This window comes from Chiloscyllium punctatum, chromosome 16 (genome assembly GCF_047496795.1).
Source record: "Chiloscyllium punctatum isolate Juve2018m chromosome 16, sChiPun1.3, whole genome shotgun sequence".
Classification (NCBI taxonomy): domain Eukaryota; kingdom Metazoa; phylum Chordata; class Chondrichthyes; order Orectolobiformes; family Hemiscylliidae; genus Chiloscyllium; species Chiloscyllium punctatum.
This window is the reverse complement of record NC_092754.1, coordinates 29,709,374-29,736,886: the sequence shown is the minus strand read 5'-3', so window position 1 is coordinate 29,736,886 and position 27,513 is coordinate 29,709,374. Positions and strand designations below refer to the sequence as shown.

General features: G+C 41.2%; 1 protein-coding gene and 1 long non-coding RNA gene across 6 annotated transcripts in view; one reads left to right on the top strand and one right to left on the bottom strand.

The window, feature by feature from the left end:
* Positions 1 to 1,742: 1,742 nt before the first annotated feature.
* On the bottom strand, positions 1,743 to 11,143 carry LOC140487123 (uncharacterized). The gene is made up of 2 exons (XR_011962709.1): positions 10,984 to 11,143; positions 1,743 to 3,244 (listed from the first exon to the last, which is right to left on the bottom strand). It is a non-coding gene; the product is annotated as an uncharacterized lncRNA (long non-coding RNA).
* The window catches only part of LOC140487122 (PR domain zinc finger protein 2-like), a 171,117-nt gene continuing 154,142 nt past the window's right edge, over positions 10,539 to 27,513 (top strand). For 4 of the 5 annotated variants that reach the window (XM_072586654.1, XM_072586652.1, XM_072586648.1 and 1 more), the window contains exon 1: positions 11,197 to 11,347. The gene's annotated coding sequence lies outside the window, so the exon portion shown is untranslated. Of the gene's footprint in view, positions 10,800 to 11,196; positions 11,348 to 27,513 lie in introns of those variants that run through there. The other variant, XM_072586649.1, reaches the window with a different exon arrangement.

Below are 27,513 nucleotides of genomic sequence, written 5' to 3'. Positions count from 1 at the left end.
CAAAACTGCAACAGCATTGACTAAACACAGTATAGTAGACATGTGCACTTCATATGGAATGCCCTTTTTACTTGTGTTCATGTTGCCAAATGTTAAGGTGAAACCACAGGCCACATCAAAGAAAAATGTGTCTGACCAACTTGCCAAATTTGCTTTTATACCACCACCATTTGTACAGGGTTGTGACAAATCTCTGCACAGTTTAAAAAAAGTTTTATTATTTTCCCTTATTGTCTTCCTTTATTGGGGCAGCATGATGGCTTAGTAATTAGCACTGCTGCCTCACAGCGCCAGGGACCTGGGTTCGATTCTACCCTCGGGAGACTATCCGTGCGTTCTCCGTGTGTCTGCGTGGGATTCCTCTGGGGGTTTCCTTCCACAGTCGAAAGATGTGCAGGTTAGGTGAATTGGCCATGCTAAATTGCCCATAATGTCCAAGGATATGCAGGTTAGAAGGGTTAGCCAGAAGGAATGTAGGGTTACAGGGGTTGGTCTAGGTGGAATGGTCTTCAGAGAGTCCATCTGGAAGTGATGGGCCGAATGGTCTGCTTCCACAATGTAAGGATTCTGTGATTCCCCAACTCTCCATCCAGTGCTGTTAATACTTCAACAATATTAATACCTCAGTACTGCTTGTCAGGCCATACCTTGACTCAGTTCCCTGTTCGATGGAAAGTAGCTAAGTTTGAAAAGGTGAAGAGAAGAATATGAAAACAAGATACTGGAAATCTGAAATATAAACAAAATAAAACTCCAAATACTTAGTAGATGTAATTGGCAATAACAGAATTATGATCAACAGATGCTGCCTGAAAGTATTGAAGCAAGGGTGATAATTGAAATTGTTGAACTCAGTGTTGAATCCTGAACAAGGGAAATTGTCTAACAAAAAGATGAGGCGCTGTTCCGTGAGTTTATGTTCCTTGAGCTTCATAGTGACAGTAAAGGTGAGACAGATGGATCTGAATGAGGATATGAAAGAGAATTAAAATGAATGGCAATCAGAAGCTGAATAACAATTTGCAGACTGAACACAGGAGTTTGGCAAAGCAATTGTAAAGTTGCCCCATGAGAGAAGGGACCACAATATGAACAGTGAGTGCTATATACTAAATTCATATGTACAAGTTATTCACTCTTCCATCTGGAATGTTTATCAGTCTAAGTTCTTTCTTTTATGTAAAAGCTTATAAAACACCTTATTAGAAAAATATCCCAACATTCTACAGCATTCTAGATTTATGTGGTATGGATTATAGTTTCTCATGATCTCGGTGTTCTTCGAATGAACGCTGTTCTCTCTAAAATTCTCACTTTTCCCATTAGCAATGATAGACTGAAATCACTCTTTAGTGTCCCATTATCTTATCACCTTCAAATTTCTCAAAAGCCCTTTCCAAGTGAATATTGTCACATGTGAAGTATGGCAAAAAGTAGAAGGTGTCTTCTAAGCTGAGAATAATCTAATTCCCACTCAATATTCACTGTATGGTTTTCTGCAGGGGTTATTCAATAGGAATCACAGGCAGAGATCATGGCTGGATTTTAACTTTTCCTAGCCCGACTGTGCTGAAACCAATTGTAACTAAAATTTACTAGTAGTGTAGTTATGGGATCTAAACCTGTACCTATATTGCTGGTATAATTTCACTCTAATCAGTGCACTCATCAACTCTGTTTACAATGGAAGTGGATGTTTGTTGTATTTTTAATTTTTCCATCAGAATCAAATAAGACAAAAGTAGTTTTGTTCTATATTTATTTTGAGCTTGAATAATTGTCACACGTACCGAGGTAGAGTGAAAAGTTTGGTTTTGTGTACTGTACAGACAGATCATACCATTCAAAGTGTATCAAGGTCGCAGAACAGAATACAGAATACAGTGTTACAGTCACAGAGAAGGTGCAGAGATATCAACATTGACAGTTGAGAGGTCCATTCAAAAGTCTGATAATAGCGGGGAAGAAATTGCTTTTGAATCGGTTTGTATTCAAACTTTTACATCTTCTGCCTGATGGAACAGGGTGGAAAAGAGTATAATCAGGCTGGGAGGAGTGTTTGATTATGTTAGTTTCTTTCCCGAGGCAGTGAGAAGTATAGATGGAGTCAATGGATGGAAGGCTGATTTGCATGATGGAGTGGCTGTGTTCACCACTCTCTATAGTTTCTTGTGATCTTGGAAAGAGCAGTTGCCATATCATTCTGATGCATCCATAAAAATTGGTCAGTGTCTTTGTGGACATGCTGAACTTCCATAGACTCCTGAGGAAGTTGAGGTCCTGACAGTCGCATGGCTGGGTGTGGACCAGGAGAGATTGTTGTTAATCATCACTCCAGGAACTTGTCGCTTGCGATCATCTCCACCTCAGCACCATTTATGCAGACTGGTGTGTGCCACTCTGCTTCTTGAAGTTATTGACCGGTTCCTTGATTTTGCTGACTTTGATGGAGAGCTTGTTTTTATGACACCATGCCTCTAAGCACTCACTCTGTTTCCTGTACTCTCGTTTTTTGAAAAGTGACCTACAATGGTGATGTCATTAGTAAACTTGTAAATGCAGCTTGGATGGAATTTGGCCACAGAGTTGTGAGTGTATAAGGACTGTAGGAGGGAGCTGAGTATGCAACATTGCGGGGCACTAGTGTTGAGGATTATTGTGCAGGAGGTGTTGTCGGCGATTCTTACCAATTGCAGTCTGTGGGTCAGGAAATCGAAAATCCAGTTACAGCCGAGCATAGGTTTCAGAGTTGAGAGATGAATTTGTTTGGAATTATGGTGTTGAAAGCAGAGCTGTAGTTGATAAGTAGGAGCCTGACATAGGTATCTTTGTTATGTAGATGTTCCAGGGATGAGTTTAGGGTCAGGTAGATGGCATCTGCCATGGACCTATTGCGATGGTAGGCAAATTAGAAAGGATCAAGGCAATTTGGTTGGCTGGAGTTGATGTCGACCACAATTAATCTCTTGAAGCACTTCATAATTATGGAGGTGAGAGCCACCGGGCAGTAGGCTGTGCTGCATGATTTTTCTTTGGCACCGAGATGATGGTAGTCTTCTTGAAGCAGGTGGGCATTTCAAATCATAGTAAGGAGAGTCAGCCAATACTCCCACTAGCTGGTCCATACAGGATCTGAGTGCTCAGCCGGGGACTCCATCTGGGCCATTTGGTTTCTGTGGATTCACTCTCAAGAAGCACAATCTAGTACCTGTGGTGGGGTCTGTGGGTACAGGTGCATCCAAGGCTGTTGGGACAGGTGACATTGTTTCACTGACCTTCTGAATGATATAATGTTGGGCAATTTAACATTATCGTACACAACTGTTGAATTTTCCAAGACCAAATAAATCTAAGAAATTTTGTTTCCAGTGTTGTCAATACTCACAAGCTCGGTCATTGTTAAGATTTTGTTAACGATTGTGATTCATGCAGGTAATTTAAACATAGATTTCCAGATGTTTTCATTTCTCATCTAAGTTGCAAGCTTTAAATAAATAGCACTCAAAATTGATTTTTAAATAGATCTGTTCAAACAGTAAGACTTAAATGTATTGGCAGATATACTTTTGAAATATAGTGATTGTTGCAAACAACAAAGACTGTGCAACTCTTTGGAATTCTGAACCTGAAAGTAATGTGGATGCTTGGTACTTAAAATATATTCAAGGCTGTAATTGATAGATGTTTAGAGTTTTAAGGGCATTAAGGGAATGGGGAGCAGGGGTAGGCCATTTGGCCCTTTGAGTCAAGATAAGAATGGTGCTGGAAAAGCACAGCAGATCAGGCAGCATCTGAGGAGCAGGAAAATTCGGGCAGGAGCCCTTCATCAGGAATGAGGCCGGGGTGGAGACATAAGTGGGGGGGGAGAAAGTAGCTAAGAGTGCAATAGGTGGTTGGAGGTGGGGACAAAGGTGATAGTTTGAGAGGAGGGTGGAGCGGATAGGTGAGAAGAAAGATTGACAGGTAGAACAGGTCATGAGGACGGTGCTGACCTGGCAAGTTGGGTCAGGCAGGGGGCGGGGGGGAAGAGGGAAAATAAGGAAACTGGTGGAGTCCACATTGATGTCCTGGGGTTGAAGTGTTCTGAGGCAGAAGATGAGGCATTCACCTCATCACCTCAGGAGATTTCCCACCCACAGCTTCCAACCGCATAGTTTGGGAACCCTGCACTGCCCAATTCTACCTCCTTCCCAAGATCCACAAGCCTGACCACCCCAGCTGACCCATTGTCTCAGCTACTTCTGCCCCACCGAACTCATCTCCACACATTTTCCGCCTCAGAACACTTCAACCCCAGGGCATCAATGTGGACTTCACCAGTTTTCTCATTTCCCCTCCCCCACTTTACCCCAGTTCCAGCCTGCCAACTCAGCATAATCCTCATAACCTGTCCTACCTCCCAATCTTCCTTCCCATCCTCCTCTCTAAACTATCACCTTTATTGTCACCTCCAACCACCTACTGCACTCTTAGCTACCTTGTCCCCAGCCCCACCCCCCTCCCATTTATCTCTCCACTCCGGAGGCTCCCAGCCTCATTCCTAACGAAGGGCTCCTGCCCGAAACATTGATTTTCCTGCTATTTGGATACTGCCTGACCTGCTATGCTTTTTCAGCACCACTCTAATCTTAAATATGATCTCCAGCAATCCTTACTTTTGCCCATTTGACCCTATGAACCTGCTCTGTCTGCTGAATATTCCTGTTCGCAACCCATGACCCTCAATTTCTGTGTCTGTTGAAAATCTATCTATTTCAGCCTCGAATAACAATAATGACCACACCAATCTCAACCACCCTCTGGGGAACCAAATCCCACACAATGACCCTTAACGATTTGGGATTCAGGCAGGAAAGCAGAGTTGAGGTTCAGGATTAGCCGTGATCTTATTAAATGGTGGAGTACGTTTGAAGGGCCATCTAGCTTATCCTTGTTCCTATGTCTGTGTCATATAAGGAATGAAATACAGCAGCTTTTGCACACAGCAAAGGTCCTATAAAAGCAACATGATAATGATGAGGGGGTTTACCCAGACCGATAACTGGAATGAATTGGTTGTCTTATGAGGTACAACTGGACAGGCCGAGCTTGTTTTCACTACAGTTTAGAAGGGTGAGCAACGGCCTTGATTCAAGTTCATAGAATATTTTATTGGCAGTAGATTAATTTGAATATTTTAAGGGAGGAGTTAGGCAAGGAAATCAAAGGTTATCTGGCATGGCAGCATACAAAATAGATTGCTCATGATTTTTCTGATTGGCACGTTTGGCTTGAAGAGCCAAATGGCTTATTTCTAGTTCTAATTTATATACTTGTATAATCGAACAGTTTTTATTATATTGATTAAGGAATCAATACTGGCTAGCATACTGGGTAGAACCTCCCTGATTATTGGAGTTCTTTGAGCTGTGGAATCTTTTGTCTATATGAGAGGCAGACAAGATCTTGCCTTAACCTATCATGTGGAAGATAGCCCCAATGATAAATCCAGGCTATATTTTGTGCTCAAGTCTCTAGGGTGGGACTTGAATCTACTTTTCTAGCTCAGTGGTGGGAATGTTATCAACTGAGTCAAGGTGATAGTCTAGTACATAAATGATACTCCGTTTCAACTTAGTTATCTGGAATGAGTTCAAAAACATCTGCTTGGGACAAGCAAAGGAAATAAGGAAGTTCAGGATCATGCTATCCATCTAGCAGGGAACTAGGATGCCCTCCAGTCAAAAGGCAATGGAAGGAAGTAGTTGAAGTTGTCAAAGATAGGACCCTAGCCCTGGTGACCTGAAAGCAGCAGCACAAAGCTCACACTAGTCAGTGAATGTACCTTCATACATTATACTTAATTTAGAGTTTAATTTAGATAAATATGTGGTAATGCATTTTGGGAAAGCAAATCTTAGCAGGTCTTATACACTTAATGGTAAGATCCTCAGGAGTGTTGCTGAACAAAGAGACCTTGGAATGCAGGTTCATGGTTCGCAGAAAGTGGAGTCACAGGTAGATAGGATAGTGAAGAAGGCATTTGGTATGCCTTCCTTTATTGGCCAGAGTATTGAGTACAGGAGTTGGGAGGTCATGTTGCAGCTGTACAGGACATTGGTTAGGCCAGTGTTGGAATATTGCATGCAATTCTGGTCTCCTTCCTATTGGAAAGAAGTTGTGAAACTTGAAAGGGTTCAGAAAAGATTTACAAGGATGTTTCCAGGGTTGGAGGATTTGAACTATAGGGAGAGGTTGAATAGGCTAGGGCTGTTTTTCCTGCAGCGTTGGAGGCTGAGGGCTGACATTATTCGGGCGACTGTCTGTGTGGAGTTTGCACATTCTCCCTGTGACTGTGTGGATTTCCTCCGGGTGCTCTGGTTTCTACCCACAGTCCAAAGATGTGCAGGTCAGATGAATTGGCCATGCTAAAATTGCCCATAGTGTTATGTGTAGGGGAATGGGTCTGGGTGGGTTGCTCTTTGGAGGGTCAGTGTGGACTTGTTGGGCTGAAGGGCCTGTTTCCACACTAAGTAATCTAATCTAATCTAATCTAATTATAGAGGTTTATAAAATTATGAGGGGCATGGTTAGGATAAATAGGCAAAGTCTTTTCCCTGGGGTCGGGGACTTAAGGGGCAACTTTTTCACGTAGAGGGTGCTATGTGTATGGAATGAGCTGCCAGAGGAAGTGTTGGAGGATGGTACAATTGCAACAATTAAAAGGCATCTGGTTGGTTATATGAATAGGTGGGGTTTGGAGAGATATGGACCGGGTGCTGGCAGTTGGGACTAGATTGGGTTGGGATATCTGATCGCCATAGACAAGTTGGACCGAAGTGTCTGCTTCTGTACTGTACATCTCTATGACTCTAATTCAACAACTGCACCACTAGCCTTGGCAACTCTTCAATTCACCATTGGCCTATCATATACCTACCGACAATTTGTAGAAATCAGGACTCATATCCAACATTCACAAGATCTAATGAATCCTCATATCCTTTGCAATGCTGCACACTTCATATCCACACCTCAGTTCTTGCATGCACTACCAACTGGTCAATCAAGACAGCTGCAACCAAACTAATGCCACAACATTCACTGACCCACTTCCCCTCTTCATGTAGTACAAAGTGATCTAGATAGTAAGTATTAATAGTGGGGTGATGTGTGTGTTTGCAGGCCCTAACCTTGTGGAGGAGATGACGGTGGTCACCAATCTTTTTCTTTTATTCATTCATGGAAGATAGCCAAAGCTGCTCAGTTTTCCCATAATTGCACTGAAGATAGCGAGGGTAAGTTACCTTTTTGAAATTGGGAGTATAGGTACACAGACAGTGCTTTTAGGAAGGGAATTCTGGATTTTGACCCAACTATAATCAAGGAACAGCAATATAGTTCCGAGCTAGGATGATGTATGACTTGGAGAGGACTTGAGGAAGCTGCATTCATCGAGGCAAGTGGACACTCACTCAATGTTGTCCAGACCATGCAAGTGGGCATGGGCTACCTCAATATCTGAGAAGTCATGATTATTATTGAACAACACATACATCAGTGAACTTCCCCACCTCTATCCTTATGATGTAGGGAAAGTCATTGATGAAACAGCTGAAGGTAGTTGGGCCTGGCACACTACCTTGGGAAACTCCTGCAAAGAGGTCCTAGGATAAGTATGATTGGTCTCTAACAGCTACAACCATCTTTCTTTTGCTAGGTATGATTTCAACAAATGAAAATCTGGAATTAAAAAGCTGACATTATTATTGGTAACCATGATTTTAAAATTCTCTTGTTTCCAGAAGGAAGTCTGCTGTCCTGACTTTGTCTGTTAACTATATGACACCCAAACATAGCAATATGGTTGACTCTTAATTGCCTTTCAGTGGTCTGTCAAACAACTGTCATATTCAAAAAGGTGAAAGGTAATTACTATGGTGTACAGTGTCCAGAGGCATTGGATATTTATTTTTGATAATCTACTGTGGAAAACAGAGCATAAAGAATTAGAAATAACCTTTTTGATGAGGATTTTTAATTGGTTTGAGTGCTAGGAAAAATAAAGTAAGGTTAAAAATGTTCTTGGATTGCAATAATGTGTAAAGTTCTGTTTCCTCAAAAGAACTGTACTTTAAGTTAGGAGTCAAAATAAGTTATTGGATAGAAGCATGAGTTACATGGGAACACTATGAAATTAAGTAGTAGATTAGATTACAGTGTGGAAACAGGTCCTTCGGCCCAACAAGTCCACACCGACCCGCCGAAGCACAACCCGCCCATACCCCTCCATTTACCCCTTACCTAACACTACGGGTAATTTAGCATGGCCAATTCACCTGACCTGCACATCTTTGGACTGTGGGAGGAAACTGAAGCACCCGGAGGAAACCCACGCAGACGTGGGGAGAACGTGCAAACTCCACACAGTCAGTCGCCTGAGGCGGGAATTGAACCCGGGTCACCGGCGCTGAGAGGCAGCAGTGCTAACCACTGTGCCACCGTGCCAGTGCTGCTCAGTTTTCCCATAATTGCAGATGGGAATCAATGTTGGTAGTCTGTGGTCAATAACATTAGATAGAAGAAATTCAATACAGGTATTCCTAATGGTGAGAGAATTGGGTCTGTGAATATTGACCAATGGTAATAAATGAATTATGAAATATTTCTAGTGGCATTCCTACGTGCCTATTTCTCTTGTCCTCCTTGGCGATGGAGATCATTGGTTTGTGAAGTTCAGCTGGAGATGCCTTAGCAAGTTCCTGCAATACAACCTGTAGATGATACACAGTCCAGCGACTGTGGGCAGTATGAATGCTTAAACTGGTGAATGGGCTGCCAAACAAGCATTTTGCTTTATTATAGGTGATGTTGAATGTTGCCTAAATTGATTCAATTTTAAACAAGTAGACTATTCCATCATACCTATCTGTGCTTTGTCACTTATGGAAAGGTTTGGGGAGTCATAAAGTGAGTCACTCACAGTATCATGGAGATTGATAGATGTTTGTTAGGTAAGGGTACCAATCCACTTCCAGAAAGACAGCAGAGCAAATGGTGTTAAAAAAACAGTTCAAACAAATAGACTGGTGTTGCACCCTGAAGCAGCTGGTTAAAATGACTCTTGGTCCCATCTTATCTGTCTTCAAACTTAAGTGAATAGTTGGGTGAAATATGTTGCTTACAGAAAACCTAAAATAAACAGTGTATAAAAAGCATTTTCCTCATACACTGCAGCTACATAAATCTGTTGGAAGTAAACTTACCAGCATCACATGCTCTGCCTCTATTTCTTCAAATGTTTTATGACAAAATGGGCTTTTACCATGGATGTTTATCAAGTACCACACTCATTCACAGTTAAACATTATAAAAGAGACTGAAACTGTTTTCCTGTCTGTCAAGGGTACTTCAGAGTTCATGCTTTGTCGTGTTTAACCAAAAATAAACAAATTCAGTTTAATAAATCTTGAATGCTTAAGAATCACTTTGATAGTTTTCTACTGTTAATACAGCATATACACAACAAGCCAAGTTAGACAATGAATGGCCATCTTGCTACACATCATTAAATGTAACTGTACTCAATTTTGTCTAACAATTGCAGAGTAACACATCGACCTACTTCATATCTAGTACACTTTTTTTTCATTTAACTCACAATGTATTACTTTTGAAAGCCAATTAACTTCAAATAGGAAGTTTGTGCTTGGGAATTAAGAAGTAAAACAAAATCTGTTAGTAATATTTCAAGCACAGAAAAACAACCATGTAGATAATTTTACAATTTTGAGAATTATGCATTTTAAATGCAATTATGTTAGGAACCTCATTTTCAATTCTATGCAATCAGTTACTGAGGAGGTAAAGTTGTAGGAATGGCTGTTAACATATTGAGCAGCTTTATTTCTCTTGTTCCTACTTACTTTACTGATAGCTAGTCACTCAGCATTTACCCGTTGAACCACAGTCACTCTCAATCCCATGACTGATATCCTTTGACTGAAATGTAACCTCAATCTGCTGAGTTGTTTTTTTCTGAAGATGAATAACTGAGGAAATCGGGTGCAAGTATCACTGTTATTTGAACGTGTAACAAGATAGATACCTGAAGTGTCTTGAACAGTGATGCTACCACAGCAATCACTCAGGAAGTAATAATAGCTTTAACAACTTGCAAGTTAACACTTTTTTTCCCACTCTTAAGGATTGTTGAAGTGACTGGGACCACCTAGGTTTTGTTTTTATTTTAGCCTACAATGCAGGAAGAATTTATCCCTGTATATAAATCTTGGAATCATACAAGAATACATTAACAGTTTGTGCTTAGTACATCGTTTTATTTGTAATACACAAGATAAATCATGATCAAATGCATCTTTACATAGTTAAGTGTGGCTGAGAATACACAAGTTTTTGCTCAATCATCTCAGCGACCTGACTAGTTAGCGAGGGACGGAGCTGAGGATGGTCTTTGACACATTACCTGGTTCTACAAAGTTGGTTGATTTCAGCTCTATCACCACCTAAAGGGATGTTACAATAGGCTTCAGTGCTGTTTGAAGTGACCAGGGCTGGAAAGGGAACCCATCCAGGACGATGGAATGTCCTATCAGCGCTCATCCGTAAAGAAGAGGGTCAGAGAGCGGAGATCCTTGGGCTCCAGCGGGGGCAGAAAGTGTTAACAGCAGATTTTAAAAAGAGAGAAAGAATGAAAACACATACGGTTCTCCGGGCAGAACGTGGAAAAAGTTTGTCGGTGGGTGAATCTGGAAGGAGTTTGTGGCCGTGGGCTGGGATGGAGTTGATTGCCGGTGGAGGTGAGTGGCTGACCCGGGGCCGGGCCCTGATGGAGAGGGGGTGTGTATGAGAGAGAGAGGGGGGGAAGAGTCCGCCAGGGCGCCGCCGCCGACACTACCACCGGTCCCGGCGCCATCTTGCACGGAGCCGGGGCCGCTTTTTTTGCCGAGGAAGCGGCCGAGCACACCACAACCCGCCTCTTACCTCAGCTTTCTCACCGGCCTGGGCCACCGCTCGCCGTTAACTCAACCCCCCTCCTCCTCCTCCTCCTCCGGTCCTTTCGGCCCGCCTTCCCGGTATCTGTCACTCTTCGGAAGTGAAGTGTTTGTTTGTTTGTGAGTGAGGTCCGTCCGTCTCTCTCCGCATGTCGGGAGTGACAGCGGCTCTCCAAGAGTGCGTTCGAATCCAGTTTGGCGCCGATCTCACTCCCGGTTTCTGGGTCGATCCTGCTCCGAGCTCGCGCCCGCCCCCAACAACAGAGTCAACTTTAACCCCGCGCGCCCAACGGTCTGGTGCCGATCCGGAGCAGAGTGTCCAAGCAGCCGGAGCCGCGGCCGCCTCCCAACAGGTAACACAGCATCATTGCACAATATTCGCGCAAGATGTACTTTTATTTTCCTTTTCTTCTAAACCCACATATCCCCTTTTGTCCTCCACTTCAAACAATGACTGCCCTCGGATTGATATTTCACATTATTTGCCAAATGTATTTTTTTTTGACACCCCCCCCCCCCAACGTTTTCCCACATAAAACTTGGTCCGATTTTTGAAAGTTGGAAACGTTGACTCTTCCCGTTTTCGCAACGAAACAAATAAATCCGATCTGTTTCATCGACTTTTAATCGCGAGGAGGGCGGCCATAAAAACAAATTCTTAAATTCCATTTCGACGGGGAGAAAATTATGTTTAGGAGGCGGGGTTGGGATTTAAATCGATTATTTTTATGTTGGCCTCTTCAGATTTCCAGTTTTGTTCGGTCGTTTATAATTGCATTGCGAATTTGCCCCAAATTAGGCATTTTATTTGGGTTAAGAGAGAAAAAAACAAATTATGTATTGTCTGAACAAATGAATAATTCAGATGAGTGTTACAGAAACAAGAATTACACTTTTCTCGTTGTTATCTATATAATATTCATTTGTCACATTCAGGTGAATTATGGCTTGTTAAAGTTAAAATATAGTTTTAGTGCTTGTAAGCGGAATTTTGTGTTGAAATCTATTCAAAGCTTTTGTGAGAATAAGTGTTTGGATAATTTGCTTTCTAATCTGGAAGGTGATGGCTTGTTAAGTGCTAATAAAATATATTTATTTAGTACTGTGAATAAAATTAATTTGCTATGATAAATATGGGTATTATAGCAAAGCAAAAAATTGGAAACAATTTGTTTTGCACAATCCTGGTCTTAAAGATTTTTACAATTAGTGGTAGAAATCAGACCTCAGGAAGAGGATAGTTATTAGGCTTTGTTTGTGCTGATTGTTAATACGACTACTTGACATGTAAAGGGGTACTCTAAATTTGTTGCCATCTTTGAGTCTGGAGTCTTTAAGCAACTTCATAGTCATCAAGGAGCTATTGCTGTAAGTTAACCCCTGAGAAATCCAATAGATAATTCAGACAAAATCAGTTGTAAAGATCAGTAATGGTTGAAGCAGTTAGTATAAATGCATTTAAGGGGAAGGGGGGGGAGAATGAAAGAATGAAGGTGAAGGGAATGGAGGGTTATGGTAATGGATTTAGTTTTTTAAAACTTGAATGGTACGTAATCATTGGCACAGTTTAGTTAGGTTGAATGGCCACTTTCTGTGCTGTATATCCGACAGTGTGTAATATCAATAAACATCTGCAAATGCAAATTACTCAACAGCTAATAGATTGTCCAGTACTCAGTCATTTTCTGACTTCTACCCCAATTGTTTAAGAAATGGTTTGCAGTTAATTTATCTAGGTCCAAAATTCTATTTCAAAATTTGTTGTGAGTTTGTAGGTAATTTTGAGGAATGCTTTGATTTGGTTTTCTAAAAAAAATTGAACTGTTTGTTTAGCAAAAAGAGTTTAAAATAAAATACTAGTTGAGAAATTCCGATCTTGTTGATTTGATAAGAAATGCCTATCTGACAAGTTTATCTTGCATTTTTATTGTGCACTTTATAGATTTGCCATTGTCACTTAATTGGATATATGACTTACTGGAATTACCTGGTGCATTTTTGGATGTGTTGTGTTTCAGTTGCACATCTAAGTGGCTTATGTTAGCAGTATTTAATAGTTATGTTTCTACAAAATGTATGTTTTGCACCAGAAGAACATTAACTTGTAGAACAGCTACAATGATCACCTTGCGCTTGCCCTATGGAGGGGAAAAGTCAAAAGGATATTGGGGACGTCAGATGTTTGGCGAGGACAGACTCAATCTTGTCTTAGTCTTCGCTATCATGCCTTTTTATTTTTGAAAAGCTTATCAGTCTTACTTAATATAGTCATGATTTGGAGGCTGGTGTTGGACTGGGGTGGATAAAGTTTAAAAACCACACAACACCAGGTTATGGTCCAACAGGTTTATTTGGAATCATTAGCTTTCGAAGCGCTGATTCTTTTTCATGTGGATGTGGAGCAGAATCAGAAGACACAGACTTCATAGCAACAGGATTGTAGTGTCATGGAATGTAATATTAAACAAATTTAGCTTAAGTCTTTTATCTTCTAGAATGACCATGTGAGTTTCTGTTCCTTCGTTTGTAAATCCTAGAACTTTTTAAAGCTACATTCTCAAGATAGCTTTTAACAATATGTCTTCTCAGCTCAGATAATGCATTAGGTATGAAGTTAAAGTCTGTCTGTATCCCAATATTAGGTCAGACTGATTCTATTTCTAAAGTGGAAATTACAGAATCTTGCATGGATTTATGCAGATTTTGAGCAAAGTTAAAATATAGTTCTGCAAGTACAAATTCACCTCCACCACCTGATTAAGAAGCAGCGCTTCGAAAGCTAATGATTCCAAATAAACCTGTTGGACTATAACCTGGTCTTGTGCTTTTTAACTTACTTAATATATTCAGAATAGTAAACTGTATGGGTTTTTGTAAGGTAACTGGTGTCCATGAAACCTTAAACCTTTCAGGAGCGGAAGAACGAAATTATCAAGGTAGTAGCAGGCAAACGTAAAAATGTAATAATGGGATTGGAAGCTGTTAGGTCAGCTTTTCCACAGGACAGTTAATCTAATCGCACTTGCACCTTCACTTGTTGCATTAGCCTATCAACAAATACCTTCCTTGTAATATCCCTGTTTTTGTAAGTCACAAAGAAAACTATTCTCTTTAAAGGTTGTGAAACATAAGGAGTTGTGTATAAATTGTGCAAGGAAAGCAGTTGATTTTTGGCAGCTCTTCCCACAAAATAATGGACTTGTGTCAAAGGGCCATTGTCTTCGAGACAATATTTGAAGTCCTTTAATCTGTATCTTTAAATATAACAGGAAAGTGTATTATACACTATTATTATCTTGGATCATGCCAGTGTTTTAACACCTTTAAATCCATGTACTATTTAGAAACTCTCAAGCTAATATACTTTAATGCTGTGAGGTTACTCTTTATTCTCATTCTCTTGATTCACAACTTCAAGTTGTTCTTTTCATTACCACACTAGTACATTGAACTATTGATATCTAGTCCTCTCCTTAAGCATGACCCTGGCTTGGAAGGACAAATGTTATAAACTAAAGCTGTTTTCATGTGTTTAGCAGCTTTTAGTGACACTGACTCTGTGTGGGCCTTGCTCAGCTGTTGGCAACCTTAAAGTAACTTTACAGTATTCTTTATGGGATTTGCCAAGAATTCCCTGTTAAACCAAGTCTTTCTAAGGCTGACTTTCAGTGAATCAAGTGTTTTTTTTAACATTTGGGATTATTAGCAGTGTAACATCTGTGCCTTAGAAGCCAGTACAGTTACCTTTGTTATGTAGTGAAACATGGCATCCACAGAACATAGTAAGAATGTACACCAATGAGATCAATGACCAGTTAACCTCAGAAAAACAGAATTGTTAGAGTGCGGGATGAGGTTATTTGGCATGAGAAAGTATTATGTCATATTGCCTTTAATTTTTTTTTAATCAGTTACTTTAAATCTATGCTCCCCTTGTTCTTGAACCCTTCACATATGTGAACAGTTTCTCTCTGTCTGCTGTGTCTGAACTCTGTTTTTGTTAAATAGAAACTGAAAGAACTGTGGATGCTGGAAATCAGATGCTGGCAGACCTGCTGAGCTTTTCCAGCAATTTCTGCCTTTTTTTATTGTTAGGCTAGGCACTGGGATAAACAACTCTTCCTACAGTACCAAGGGAATTTTTATGTTTTTTTTATTTGAAAAAGCAGATGGGGCCTCATGATGTATCACACAGTCCCTCTGTTCTAGTTTAGTCTAGATTATTTGTTCAAGTCCTGGAGCGGAACTTGAATCCAATCTTTTGACTCAAATGTCAGAATGCTACCGTTGATCCCAGCTAAAGCAAGATTTATTTGACCATGCCCAGGTTTTGTATTTGTAAGCTCAAGCCATAAAGTGGGATTGTATCCAGAGCTTAATGATTCTGAGCCCAGATTAGATTCCGTACAGTATGGAAACAGGCCCTTCAGTCCAACAAGTCCACATCAAACCTCTAGGTTTTCCTGATGAAGGGCTTTTGCCCAAAACGCGATTTTACTGCTCCTCGGTTGCTGCCTGAACTGCTGTGCTTTTCCAGCACCACTAATCCACACCACACCTCTGAAGAGTAACCCACCCAGACCCATTCCCCGACCCTGCATTTACTAATGCACCTAACACTATGGGGCAATTTAGCATGGCCAATTCACCTGACCTGCACATCTTTGGATTGTGGGAAGAAACCAGAGCACCCAGAGGAAACCCACGCAGACGTGGAGAGAATGTGCAAACTCCACACAGATGGTCACCCAAGCATGGAATCGAACCTGGGTCCCTGGTGCTGTAAGGCTTGAGTGTTAACCACTGAGCCACCATGCCACCCTAACCAAACAGGTGGAAGAGGGAAAGTGTTGATGTGGTGTATATGATTTCATTAAGGTGTTTGATAAGGCCCCCCATGGTAGGTTATTGCACAAAATACAGTGGCATGGGATTAAGGGTGATTATCGGTTTGGATCAGAAATTGGCGAGATTAAAGAAGTCAGAGAGTGGTGGTTGATAGGAAATATTCTTCATCTTAGAGTTCAGTTACTAGTGGTGTACCTCAAGGATCTGTTTTTGGTCCATTGTTGTTTGTCATTTATATAAATGACCCAGATGAGGGCATTGAAGGATGGGTTAGTAAATTTACGGATGACACTAAGGTCGGGAGAGTTGTGGATATTGACGAAGGATGTTGTGGGTTACAGAGCGGCATAGATAAGCTGCAGAGCTGAGTTGAGAGGTGGCAAATGGAGTTTAATGTGGCAAAAGTTGAGGTGTTTCACTTTGGAAGGAGTAACAACAGGCATGCAGAGCACTGGGCTAATGGTATGATTCTTGGTAGTGTGGATGAGCAGAGGGATATGTGTCCAGGTACATAGATCCTTGAAAGTTGCCACCCAGGTTGATAGGGTTGTTAAAAAGGCATATAGTATATTAGCTTTTATTGGTAGAGGGATTGAGTTTTGGAACCATGACTTAGATCATGCTGCAGCTGTACAAAACTCTGGTGCGGCCACATTTTGGAGTATTGCGCACGGTTCTGGTCACCAAATTATGGGAAGGATGTGTAAGCTTTGGAAAGAGTTCAGAGGAGAATTACTAGGATGTTGCCTGGTATGCAAGGTAGGTCTTACAAGGAAAGGTTGAGGGACTTGAGGCTGTTTTTCGTGAGAAGAAGGTTGAGAGATAACTTAATTGAGATATATAACCAGAGGGTTAGGTAGGCTGGACAGAGAGCCTTTTTCCTCAGATGGCAATTGCCAGCATGAGGGGACATAGCTTTATTCTGAGGGGTAATAGATATAGGACAGATCTCTGAGATCTCAGAGTAGTAGGTGTGTGGAGCGCACTGCCTGTAACAGTAATAGATTTGCCAACTTTAGGGCACTTAAATGGTCATTGGATAGGCATATGGATGAGAATGGAATAGTGTAGATCAGACATACTTCAGATTGGTTCCACAGGTCAGCGCAATTTCGAAGGCTGAAGGGCCTGTACTGCGCTGTTAGGTTCTATGTATTTGTGCCACAGCTGACCCTTTGACTGTGTCCATCAATTGTGTACATATTTCAATCAGCTGATGCTAATTGATCTTGTTTAGTTTGGGGGGCTTATCTATCAATAAGGAAAAACTCGAAAACCTTTTAGTTTTATGAAATTCAAATGAGAGAAACAAGTGAGTATTGAGTGTGAATATAAATAGATTCTCTGAGCTTCGGTTAGATTGTCAAGCTCTGTGGAATATATGTAGTTTACAGTCTGTAATTTAAACACACCTGCATTAAAGTATAGAGTTTTTCTGTACCATGTGAAATGGAGCAATGTTTGGAAAAATATCTTTTTACACCAAGAAAGAGTGAGCTGGTGTAGAAAATTATGCTGTCTTAATTTTCTCATAGATGGAAGGAAGAATGACTAATCACCGGCCCATATCCCTCCCAACCTTCTCTATTCATATACCCATCTAAATGCCTCTTAAATGTCGCAATTGTACCAGCCTCCACCACATCCTCTGGCAGCTCATTCCAGACACGTACCACCCGCTGCGTGAAAAAGTTGCCCCTCAGGTCTCTTTTATATCTTTCCCCTCTCACCCTAAAACTATGCCTTCTAGTTCTGGACTCCCCGACCCCAGGGAAAAGACTTTGTCTATTTATCCTATCCATGCCCCTCATAATTTTGTAAATCTCTATAAGGTCACCCCTCAGCCTCCGACACTCTAGGGAAAACAGCCCCAGCCTGTTCACCCTCTCCCTGTAGCTCAGATCCTCCAACCCTGGCAACATCCTTGTAAAACTTTTCTGAACCCTTTCGAGTTTTACAACATCTTTCCGATAGGAAGGAGACCAGAATTGCACGCAATATTCCAACAGTGGCCTAACCAATGTCCTGTATAGCTGCACATGGAGTTGGGAGGTCTCCTGTACTCAATACTCTGACCAATAAAGGAAAGCATACCAAACTCCTCCTTCACTATCCTATCTACCTGCGACTCCACTTTCAAGGAGCTATGAATCTGCACTTCAAGGTCTCTTTGTTCAGCAACAGTCCCTAGGACCTTACCATTGAGTGTATAAGTCCTGCTAAGATTTTCTTTCCCAAAATGCAGCACCTCTCATTTATCTGAATTAAACTCCATCTGCCACTTCTCAGCCCATTGGCCCATCTGGTCCAGTTCCTGTTGTAATCTGAGGTAACCCTCTTTGCTGTCCACTACACCTCCAAATTTGGTGTCATCTGCAAACTTACTAACTGTACCTCTTATGCTCGCATCCAAATCATTTATGTAAATGACAAAAAGTAGAGGGTCCAGCACCGATCCTTGTGACACTCCACTGGTCACAGGCCTCCAGTCTGAAAAATAACCCTCCACCACCACCTTCTGTTTTCTACCTTTGAGCCAGTTCTGTGTCCAAATGGCTAGTTCTCCCTGTATTCCATGAGATCTAACCTTGCTAACCAGTCTCCCATGGGGAACCTTGTCGAACGCCTTACTGAAGTCCAGATAGATCACATCTACTGCTCTGCCCTCATCAATCTTCTTTGTTACTTCTTCAAAAAATTCAATCAAGTTTGTGAGACATGATTTCCCACGCACAAAGCCATGTTGACTATCCCGAATCAGTCCTTGCCTTTCCAAATACATGTACATCCTGTCCCTCAGGATTCCCTCCAACAACTTGCCCACCACAGGTCAGGCTCACTGGTCTGTAGTTCCCTGGCTTGTCTTTACCGCTCTTCTTAAAAAGTGGCACCATGTTTGCCAACCTCCAGTCTTCTGGCACCTCACCTATGACTATCGATGATACAAGTATCTCAGCAAGAGGCCCAGCAATCACTTCCCTAGCTTCCCACAGAGTTCTAGGGTACACCTGATCAGGTCCTGGGGATTTACCTTTAACCATTTCAAGACATCCAGCACCACCTCCTCTGTAATCTGGATATTTTGCAAGATGTCACCATCTATTTCCCTACAGTCTATATCTTCCATATCCTTTTCCACAGTAAATACTGATGCAAAATATTCATTTAGTATCTCCCCCATTTTCTGTGGCTCCACACAAAGGTCACCTTGTTGATCTTTGAGGGGCCCTATTCTCTCCCTAGTTATCCTTTTGTCCTTAATAGATTTGTAAAAACTCTTTGGATTCTCCTAAATTCTATTTGCCAAAGATATCTCATGTCCCCGTTTTGCCCTCCTGATTTCCCTCTTAAGTATACTTCTACTTTCTTTATACTATTCTAAGGATTCACTCGATCTATCCTGTCTATACCTGACATATGCTTCCTTCTTTTTCTTAACCAAACCCTCAATTTCTTTAGTCATCCAGCATTCCCTATAGCTACCAGCCTTCCCTTTCACCCTGACTGGAATATACTTTCTCTGGATTCTTGTTATCTCATTTCTGAAGGCTTCCCATTTTCCAGCCGTCCCTTTACCTGCGAACATCTGCCTCCAATCCGCTTTCGAAAGTTCTTGCCTAATACGGTCAAAATTGGCCTTTCTCCAATTTAGAACTTCAACTCTTCGATCTGGTCTATCCTTTTCCATCAATATTTTAAAATTGCAATATTGCTGACCCCAAAATGCTCTTTCACTGACACCTCAATCATCTGCCCTGCCTTATTTCCCAAGAGTATGTCAAGTTTTGCACCTTCTCTAGTAGGTACATCCACATACTGAATCAGAAAATTGTTTTGTACACACTTTTAAGAAATTCCTCTCCATCTAAACCTTTAACAGTATGGCAGTCCCAGTCGATGTTTGGAAAGTTAAAATCCCCTACCATAACTACCCTATTATTCTTACAAATAGCTGAGATCTCCTTTACAAGTTTGTTTCTCAATTTCCCTCTGACTATTGGGGGGTCTACAATACAATCCCAATAAGGAGGTGATCCCTTTCTTATTTCTCAGTTCCACCCAAATAACTTGCCTGGATGTATTTCAAGGAATATCCTCCCTTAGCACAGCTGTAGTGCTATCTCTTATCAAAAATGCCACTCCCCTTCCTCTCTTGCCTCCCTTTCTATCCTTCCTATAGCATTTGTATCCTGTTGGTACTAATTAACAATATTTCAATGAAGCATTGATCATGGTCTACTGTTACAGGAGAAAAATGAAGACCAGCTTCGCATCAATGTATGACGTTTCATTTGAGAAAGTGATGTTTGACCAAACCCTATGTCAAATTTCCCTTAACTGCAGCCTTTTCTAAAACATGAAGAAACTTAATTGCCATATGATAAAATATTATTCAAGGTTACAGGCCCAAGTAGTGGAATGTGGAATTAGTGCAGATAGGTTGGTGCAGATTTGATGGGCTGAAGGGCCTTTTCTGTGCACTGTAACCCTTTCATACTTGGGAAATAAAAGTTGTAATGTGAAGTAGAGAATTTTTGTAAAGATAAGTGGCTGAAAAATATCGGTTAAAAATTGGAAGTATAGTGAACAGTAAAGACGGTGCTCTCAGTCCAAAAAGGATCTTGATCGATGGTGCAATGGGTGACAAGTGGCAAATAGAGTTTAATTTAGATAAATATGAAGTGCTGCATTATGGAAAGGCAAATCAGGACAGGACTTAATGGAAACATCTTGGGGAATGTGGCTGAACAAAGAGACCTTAGAGTACATGTTCATAATTCCATGAAAGTGGAGTTACAGATAGAGAAGATAGTGAAGAAAGTGTTTGGTATGCTTGCCTTTATTTTGGTCAGTGAATTGAGTATAGGAGTTGGGAGGTCATGTTGCAGAATGTTGGTTAGGCCACTTTTGGAATACGGTGGGCCATTCCCCTAGTACCGGAAGGATGTTGTGAAATCTGAAAAGGTTCAGAATAGATTTTCAAGTATTTTGCCAGGATTGGCGGGTTTGAGCTATAGAGAAAGGCTGAATAGGCTGGGGCTATTTTCCTTGGAGCATCAGAGGCTGAGAGGTGACCTTTATAGAGGTTTATAAAATCGTGAAGGGCGCGGATAGGGTGAATCGCCAAGGTCTTTTCCTTGGGGTGGGGGAGTACAAAACCAGTGGACGTAGGTTGAAGATGAAGGAGGAAAGATTTAAAATGGACCTAAGGACAATGTTTTCATGCAGAGGGTACTGCATGTATGGAGTGAGCTGCCAGAGGAAGTGGTGGAGGATGGTATAACTGCAACACTTAAAAAGCATCTGGATGGATATATCATTAGAAAGGATTTAGAGGGATATGGGCCAAATGCTGGCAAATGGGACTCGATTAATTTAGGATATCTGGTCCTCATGAACGAGTTAGAATGAAGAGTTTGTTTCAGTGTTGTATACCTCTATGACTGTATAATTATGATAGTGAAACCATGGGGAAACTTGAAATGAAGAAGGATTGTTTCCTGTTTTTCCAGGAGGAGCAATACAATGGGAATATACAAAGGATAATGATTCATTTGAGCATGTTATGCGAATATGCTATGGAATAATGAGTTCTGCATCAGCTGAAATTTATGTAGGGTGGAGAACGGTGAGGTAGAGTGTTAGAATTGCTAATTTCTGATTTGACTGAAGGTATAGATTAAGTTCTGTGAGAGTTAGTAGGGGATAAAATAAATGGTGTCTCAAGTGGAAGAAAGAAATGGAAGAATATGGCAAAACTACTGACAACTTTGAACCAAAGACAAACTGGAAAGTCAAAAGCTAATTACGTGATTAAGATAGCAGGTGGAAAACTTCATAGCGTAGATGAGTTGATGTGGGACTAAATTGAGGAGGGAAGTGGAGGGTCAGTTATGCAGATTTCCCCGGTTTTAGGTGGAAATAAGTCAGGCCTAATTTAATATTTAAAGTGAAAGTCGATGGTGGAATGGGAGATGAGAGAAGAACTTTTATAGTTTGGTAGAAGGGTTTGATTTTTGGGGTACAGCATTGTAACAATTAACAATCTCACCAAATTGTCAATGATTCTCCATATGCACTTTAATCCAAGCTCCTTTACTTGAATTTGATTTGCTGCACTTGGTCATATAGGAAACAGACCCTTCAGTCCAACTTGTCCATGCTGACCAGGTTTCCCAAATTAAACTAGTCACAATTACCTGAGTTTAGCTCAACCTTTTCCTATTCATGTACCTGTCCAAATGTCTTTTGAATGTTGTAATTGTACCTGCCTGTACTGCTTCCTCTGGCAGTTTGTTCCATATATGCGCCACCCTCTGTGAAAAAGTTGCCCCTCAGGTCTGTTTTTAATCTTCCCCTCTCACCTTAAATTGAGAATGGGAAATGAATAGAATCTGAAGGGTATTGAAGCTACAAAAATAGTTCAGCAATGGCTCTGATGCAGATCAAGTGAAAGTATTGCATTTATGATGGCAAGTCAAAGGATGATACAGCTGCTAATCAAAGAGATTACTTCCAATGGGATTAATAGGTTATGTCTTTTTTTCCCTAGTGATTAAAGTATGTGCTTGGATTGGATAGATAAAAGATATATTGAAGGAATAATGTTAATTGTAAAAAAAAATTGTTATCTCTTCTGTACATAGAAAAGGTACTAAAACTGTCTTACAGTCTTTGCAGAAGGGAAAAAAAAACAAACACGTTGGAATTTGACATTCCTTTGGGCTTTTCTGCAGTTGCAAGCAAGGCATTTTATACTCATGCAGGACACTATTCACATTCATTTTGAGGTAGCAAGAGGTCTAACAACTGAATGGACCTATGTGATGCTTTAGCAGTGGACACTAGACAGCCTTCTTTCCCCACTGCATCTTGGCAGCAGCTGTCCCAAACTTTAGCGTGTCCCTCAGAACATAGTCCGGGCCCTTGGAATGTGCCATTCTGTAATACTCCATCTGGTTCTCACCACCAGACAAGCTACAGTTTGGCGCTTGTTGGAAAGTTCTGATGATGAGACATTCTTCTAAATGACTTTGACAGTCTCCACAGGGAACCATATGACAGAGCTTTGTACATGTTGTCCCTATAGCCTCAACCCATCTTTGACCACAAGATGAAGTGGAAAGTGGTTCAGGCGACTACTGAAGCACAGGCTCAGGGAACAGGACAGACCTATGTCATGTGCAGCAACACTGATAGGACCTTGCACCTGATGACCAAGCTTTTACCTGCAAAGGAGCATGGCCTCTCTTTTTGCCTCAATTTATTTGGCTCCCAAGGCCAGTTTGAACTGGTCATAAGTAGTCATGGTTGACAGCAGATCAGAGCAGAAAATGGTGATGTCACTATGTAAGTGGAGACTTTGAGCTGTAGGCCTCTGCTACCTGGAATAGTCACCCCTCTTGGGCTGAAGGGAATGAAAATTAAACCAGAAACAAAAGCAAATTGGTGGAGAAACTTGGCAGGTCTGACAGCTTCTGTGGAGAGAAAGCCAAATTGACATTTAGAGTTCAGTGGCCCTCCTTCAGCTAAGCAGGGAAAGTGTGTGTGTGTGTATATAATGATGATAGTGGAAGAGGTGGTGAAGATAGTAAAGAATTAAGTGGTTGAATGTCGAGAAAATGTTGGAGTCCAAGCTCTCAGTACTGTTTAACAGTTTCACATGAATATATTAAACAGAGTGCTCAAAAAGAGTGAGAATAATATGCTCCCCAGTGTGTATTGATCAGATTAACCTCTCCACGTAGCCGAAAGCACTATCGTTCATATGAATGAAAATAAAAGGGCATATCGTGAGAATTTATTTAGATATCTAACTGGTGAGGCAGATGAACTCTGCATGGTTGGGAACATGGGACTGGGACAGCATCGTGATTGCAGAGACATGGCTCAGGAATGGGCTTATGCCCGAAACGTTGATTCTCCTGTTCCTTGGATGCTGCCTGACCTGCGCTTTTCCAGCAACACATTTTCAGCTCTGATCTCCAGCATCTGCAGTCCTCACTTTCTCCTCAGGGATGGACAGGACTGGCAACTTTATATTTAAGGGTAAAGGTGCTATAGGAAGGATAGAAAGAGGGGTAAGAGGGGCATTTTAATTAAGCATAACATTACAGCTGTACTTCGGATATTCCTGGGAGAATGTCCAGGGAAGTTTTGAGTGGAACTAAGAAATAACAAAGGGATAATTACCTTTATTGGAATTGTACTATAGAACCACCCCCCCCCCCAAAAAAAAAGTCAGTGGAAAATTGAGAAACAAATTTGTAAGGAGGCCTCACGTATCTGTAAGAACAATAGAGTACTAATGGTAGGGGATTTTAACCTTCCAAACATAGACTGGGTCTACCATAATGGATGGAGAGAAATTTGTGTGTATAAGAACATTTTTTTGATTCAATATGTGGGAGGACCTGCTACAGAAGGAGCAAAACTTGACCTATTCTAAAGAAATAAGATAGGGCAGGTGACTGAAGTGTCAGTAGGACTGAGACCAGTGATCATAATTCTATTAGTTTCAAAATAGTGATGGAAAGGGATAGACCGGATCTAAAAGTTGAAGTTCTAAGTTGGAGGAAGGCCAATTTTGCCAGTATTAGGCAAAAACTTTCAAAAGTTGATTGGCAGCAGATGTTCGCAGGTAAAGGGACTGAAAAAAGGGACAGTGTACAAGATGATTAGGGGGTTAGATAGGGTTGACAGTGTAGAAGATGATTAGGGGGTTAGATAGGGTTGACAGTGAGAACCTTTTTCCACGTATGGAGTCAGCTATTACAAGGGGGCATAGCTTTAAATTAAGGGGGGGTAGATATAGGACTGATGTTAGGGGTAGGTTCTTCACTCAGCGAGTCGTAAGTTCATGGAATGCCCTGCCAGTAGCAGTGGTGGACTCTCCCTCTTTATGGGTATTTAAGCGGGCATTGAATAGGTATATGGAGGATAGTGGGTTAGTGTAGGTTAGGTGGGCTTTGATCGGCGCAACATCGAGGGCCGAAGGGCCTGTACTGCGCTGTATTCTTCTATGTTCTATGTTCTATGTAAAAATGCAAGCCTTCAAAAATGAGATGGTGAGAGTCCAGATACATTATGTTCCTGTCAAGGTGAAAGGCGAGCCTGGGAGATGTAGGGAATGCTGGATGACTAGTGAAATTGAGGTTTTGGTCAAGAAAAAGGAGGTATAGACTGCAGGGATTGAGTGAATCCTTAGCGTATAAAGGCAGTAGCAGTATACTTGAGGGAAATCGGAAGGGCAAAAAGGGGACATGAGCTACCTTTGGCAAATAGGATTAAGGAGAATCCAAAGGGGTTCTACAAATACATTTAAGGACAAGAGAGTATCTACAGAGAGAATTGGATCCCTTAAAGATCAGCAAGGCTATCTATGTGTGGAGCCTTGGGAGATCCTAGGCGATTATTTTGCATCAGTGTTTACTGTGGAGAAGAATATGGAAGCTAGCGAACTTGGGGAAATAAATAGTGACATCTTGAAAAATGTCCATATTACAGAGGAGAACGTAATGGAGGTCTTAAAAAAGCTAAAGCTGGATTAATCTCCGGGACCTAATCAGCTGAATTCTAGAATTCTGTGGGAAGCTAGGGAAGTGATTGTTGGGCACCTTTCTGACATCGATGTATCGTCGATAGCCACAGATGAGGTGCTGGAAAACTTTGGTTAATGTGATGCCACTATTTAAGAAAGGTGATAGGGAAAAGCCAGTGAGCCTGACATCAGTGGAGGGCAACTTTTCGGAGGGGAACCTGAGGGACAGGATTCACATGTATTTGGAAAGGCAAGGACTGATTAGGGATAGTCAGCATGGCTTTGTGCACGGGAAATAGTGTCTTACTAACTCTATTGCGTTTTCTTTGAAGAAGTAACAAAGAGGATTTCTGAAGGAAGAGTGGTGGACGTGATCTATATGGACTTCAGTAAGGCATTCAACAGGGTTCCTCTTGGTAGCCTGATTTTCAAGGTTAGGTCACATGGAATACATGGAGAACTACCCATTTGGCAACAGAACAGGCTGAAAGGTAGAAGACAGAGGATGATTGCTTTTCAGATTGGAGGCCTGGGACCAATGGAGTGCCGCATGGATCGGTGCTGGTCCACTGCTTTCTGTCACTTCTATAAATGATTTGGATGTGAACATGGGAGGTATAGTTAGTAAGTTTGCAAATGACGCCAAAATTGGATGTTCAGTGGACAGTGAAGAAGGCGTTTTTCAGAGTAGATTGGGACCTTGACGAGATGGGGCAAAGGACTGAGGAGTGGCAGATAGAGTTTAACTTAGATAAGTGTGAGGTGCTGCATTTTAGAAAGGCAAATTAGAGCAGGAATCATACACTTTATGGTAAGGTCATGGGAGTGTTGCTGAACAAAGAAACCTTGGAGTGCAGGTTCATAGTTCCTTGAAAGTGGAGTTGCAAGTAGATAAAAATAGTGAAGAACGTGATTTCATATGCTTGCCTTTGGTCAGTACATTGAGTATAGGAGTTGGGAGGTCATGCTGCAGCTGTACAGGACATGGGTTAGGCCACTATTGCAATACTGTGTACAATTCTGGTTTCCCTTGTATGGGAAGCATGTTGTGAAATTTGAAGGGGTTTGAAAAGATTTATAAGGATGTTGCCAGGATTGGAGGGTTTGAGCTATAGAGAGAGGTTGAATAGGCTGGGACTATTTACCCAGAGAGTCGGAGCCTGCAGGGTGTCCATTATAGAGGTGTACAAAATAGTGAGGGGCGTGGATAGGGTGAATCGCCGAGTCTTTTCCTTGGGGTGGAGGTGTGAGAGAAAATGCATTTGCTTGGGAAAATCCCCCCCACGCTTAAACCAAACAAAGACCAGAAAGCAAAGATTGCGTGTTATTTCTAAAAAGTCATGCCCTTACTAATTCACCATAAGGTAATGTTATTGAGAACTCCCTTTTGGTATAATAGCCCACCACTTATAGTGACACTACTATTCCTCTGTTTGAATGCAACTTATTAGGTAAGTTCCTGCTCAATCAGTAAATGATGTAAATTGATTTTTATACATAAAATTCAACATTTGTAGCTCTCATCTATTGTTGTCATCTTGATGGTGTATATATAACTGCTTTCACAGTAAGACTTTGTAGTTTTGCTTATCAGTTTTGCTTTAAATGTTTAGTCAACTCAAATTGGAAATGGGAATACAAATTGTTCTGTTTAAATAACCTGTTTATTGTAGTCTATTGCGTGTACGGTCTATTGCTGTTTTGAGTAAGTGGGTTTAATTTTCTGTAAGTTGTGCCATTAACCCTTCTCTGTCTCCAACCTATTGGCCTAGATAGTGGAGTTTAGTAGTTGGCAGTGATGTTGTTTCATAATTATTTCATTCTTTAGATCAGGGGAATAGTGAGGGAGGACTTAGTCTACATTTTTTAAAAAGATCCCTCAAAAATAATTCCAAACAGTTTACCTAGATTGAGTTTCGTTACAATGCAATGATGGGCAGCTGTTTTACAAGCTTGAATATGTCACATATCAATGAGATGACTAACTGTTCGAATTTGTTTGCATGTGTTAGTGATAAACCAGACAAAACCCTTGTTTTTCTATGAATATATCATAAGAAATGGGCACAGGAGTATGTAATGGAGTCCCTGCTCCACCGTATTCTTCCTTTTTAAATATGAAAATTGAAA